At 41.4% G+C, this 3,627-nt stretch overlaps 1 pseudogene; it reads left to right on the top strand.

The window, feature by feature from the left end:
• Nucleotides 1-3,194: 3,194 nt before the first annotated feature.
• On the top strand, nt 3,195-3,325 carry LOC128401069 (uncharacterized; annotated as a pseudogene).
• Nucleotides 3,326-3,627: the final 302 nt, after the last annotated feature.

The raw sequence follows: 3,627 nt of genomic DNA, 5'->3' as shown, positions 1-3,627 counted from the left end.
ATATTCTATTCATCTAAAAACACGCTGATTCCTGGACTGTCCGCGGGCCAGGTTTAGAAGCTGATTGGGCCGGATCCAGCCCCCGGGCCTTAGTTTGCCTACCCATGTCTTAGAATCACACTAAATTATCACTGCCTAACTCTAAATGTGATTGTGCAAACAGCAAAATAATAATATTTTTTTAAAAAATTATCAAAGAAGTTGAGAAAATGTGCTTATAGATTACCAACCCCCAGCTCTGGGGCTCATTGTGGGTTGAAATATTCCCTTACTTATTCAGTCAGCTCTCTTGGCACATTTCATTTTCTGAGCTTTTACTACTTTGTTACTCACCAGCCCTCTTTGTTTTCATAGCTGCATCATCATTTCATCTCTGCCCGTAGCTGCCAGCCAAATTGCTACATAGAAGTGGTAAAACTGATTGCTCTTATGATTGTTTTCTGGGCAGAAAACAGAAGAGACTATGACTAATAGCTTTCCCTGGTAACTTACTCTATTAATAATAATGTTTTGAATTGATTTCGCATGTTAATCATTTAATAATGTGCTGTGATTTGGGTCGGGTTTTCCCAAGCCATGCCCATGAGCAGCACACAAACATACATGCTGACATGTGCACACACAATTATACATTAATAGATCTGTTTCCAGATTCTTGTGAGCTAGTTAAACAGGGTTTTAGTGGCACTTTTAATGAAACCAGGGCACATTGCATTACACACGGAGTGATTAATGACCTCGCTTCTAAATGGCTTCCACAGCAACAAAATGCATTAAAAGGGCATTAAGGCTGCGATGGTGAGCAAAACTGAAAACAAAACAAAAAGCTTGAAAGGGAAAACAATGTCTTGCTGAGTTCAGGATGCATAAAGGCCTTTGCACCTAAATCCCATGGGCTTCTATGAAAAGAATCAAACACACTAGGATCTGCTGCAAGCTAGTGTGTGTGTGACTCTGTGCCTGTCTGCCTTGGAGATAGAAGAAGAAGAAGAAGAAGAAGAAGAAGAGGAGGAGGAGGAGTTTGGATTTGATATCCCGCTTTATCACTACCCGAAGGAGTCTCAAAGCAGCTAACATTCTCCTTTCCCTTCCTCCCCCACAACAAACACTCTGTGAGGTGAGTGGGGCTGAGAGACTTCAGAGAAGTGTGACTAGCCCAAGGTCACCCAGCAGCTGCATGTGGAGGAGCGGAGACGCGAACCCGGTCCCCCAGATTACGAATCTATCACTCTTAACCACTACACCACACTGGCTCTAGAGTTGAAGTGTTGTCATCTAGTCCAACCCCCTGCATTGTGGGAAACCTGCCCACAGACATCCCTGGGTGGACTTGAACCATCAACCTTCTGGTTAACAGCCAGACATACTGACCCATTGTGCTATAGACAGATTCTAAAACAGGGTTACTTCACATTATTTTTTCTTCTTCTTCTTCTTCTTCTTCTTCTTCTTCTTCTTCTTCTTCTTCTTCTTCTTCTTCTTCTTCTTCTGTCAAGTCTCTACCCTTTCTGCTACAGAGACATGAGAGGAAATGTGCAAACAAAATGGGAGTGGGGGAATCTACAAAGAGGTCTTCAGAGCAGTTCCCAGTGTTTGTTGGGGATATCTCCAAGCAATTGTGCATAGCATTGCGCTGTTAGTCTTCTTCCTTTTCTGTTAATTTAGCAAATGTAGTAGGGCAGTTCATAAAAAAACTTTTGTTTTTTTAAATGCCTGCTCCAAAGGTCTTATCTTACTACACTGGGGATTATATAGCTATACAGTGGTACCTCGGGTTAAGAACTTAATTCATTCTGGAGGTTCGTTCTTAACCTAAAACTGTTCTTAACCTGAGGTACCACTTTAGCTAATGGGGCCTCCTGCTGCCTCCACACTGCAGCCACATGATTTCTGTTCTCATCCTGTAGCAAAGTTCTTAACCCAAGGTACTATTTCTGGGTTACTGTAATCTGTGACCTGAAGTGTTTGTAACCTGAAGCATCTGTAACTTGAGGTACCACTGTATCTGAAATTCCATGCATATCAGCTAATATCTTGACCCTGCTCCACTGAATTGACATTTCAGCCTTCACGACATAGGAAAACAGCTAAGTAAACAGCTATTTTTGTGGAGGAGGGTCAAGATATTAAGTGATATGCATGAAATTTCAGATATAGCTATAAAATACCTAGTGTAGTAAGATAAGACCTTTGGAGCAGACTTTTTTTAAAAAAAGTTTTTTTATGAACTGCCCTAATATGTAGGGATATAGAGATGAGCATGAACATTCAGACATTGGACTTCTCACCCGCAGTCCGACATGCAACAGCCCAGATGATGATTTAGCATCTAAATAAGAACTAGACTTCTGTCGGTGTGTAAAGCTGATCTGAAGCACAGTGGTTGCTCCCTGACCTCCCCAAAATGATGTTTCTGCATTCTAACTCTATAGAAAAAGGGAAAGGAAAGAGCAAATGTAGCCAATAAACAGAAAATATGTAGGGCTCCTGTTCTGGGGCTAGAATATGTATTTTCTTTCTTTTTCTGTTTCCTTCTTTTTAAAAAAAAGAATACAGTGCAAAATGGGTTGCAAATCAGCTTCGAAAGTCCTGAAATGTTGGTAGAACTTGTGTTATTGTCATATCTGGAATGCTGTTTTATAAGGCAACCCTCAGCCATCCATCAGTCATCAAGAGGGATATATAATTTTCGACTGCTGAAAGAAAGAGAGAGAAAGAGAACTACTTTTTTCCCAATCTGAAGAGAATGTAAAACATCGAAACATAATTGCTAAGCATGTGACGTTTTAAAGAGATGCACTGTCTGTGTGGCAAAGTGTACGGCTGTAAAGAATTAAAAGATAATAATAAAAACAAAGCCAGCTGAAAAAGCAGCCAGGCAGCCACCTGACAACAGTTGAAATATAGCATAATTCTGACTACATAATTAGAGGCTGGCTTTCTGAAAAGATAATTCAGAGATCTTTCCGAACCTCCGAGGGTTTGAAGCGAATATTCAAGGCAAGCTGGAACTGGGTGAAGCTTTATTTCTGCAAGGCTGGAAGGTAATAGGAAGTCCTCCAAAATAAAGGTTGCCAACTTCCTGCTTCTTTGCATGATGAATCTGAAACAATGGTTTGGTCAATTGGACACTTCCATCCAAGCCTGATCCTCAAGAATCTGAGTACAGCAATATATGGGCTACAACTTAAATAATACTTACCTGGCAGGGGAGACTCCTTGATTAAGAAGGCGGTTTTCCCATTGCGAGGCTCATCCGTTGCACTGTGGGTGTGCTGGCCCCTGCAATTTCTCCAAATGTGGAAAATTCGACTGCATAATAATCTTTATTTTTTGCTTTTACTATGTACAGTGGTACCTCGGGTTACATACGCTTCAGGTTACAGCCGCTTCAGGTTACAGACTCTGCTAACCCAGAAATAGTACCTCGGGTTAAGAACTTTGCTTCAGGGTGAGAACAGAAATTGTGTAGCGGTGGCATGGTGGCAGCTGGAGGCTCCATTAGCTAAAGTGGTGCTTCAGGTTAAGAACAGTTTCAGGTTAAGAACAGACCTCCAGAACGAAGCATCGTATTTTTCGCTCTATAAGACGCACCAGACCATAAGACACACCTAGTTTTTGGAGAAG

The sequence above is a fragment of the Podarcis raffonei genome, chromosome 13 (genome assembly GCF_027172205.1).
Source record: "Podarcis raffonei isolate rPodRaf1 chromosome 13, rPodRaf1.pri, whole genome shotgun sequence".
Lineage (NCBI taxonomy): Eukaryota > Metazoa > Chordata > Lepidosauria > Squamata > Lacertidae > Podarcis > Podarcis raffonei.
The sequence above is the reverse complement of the archived record's forward strand: the minus strand, read 5'-3'. Positions and strand labels throughout refer to the sequence as shown.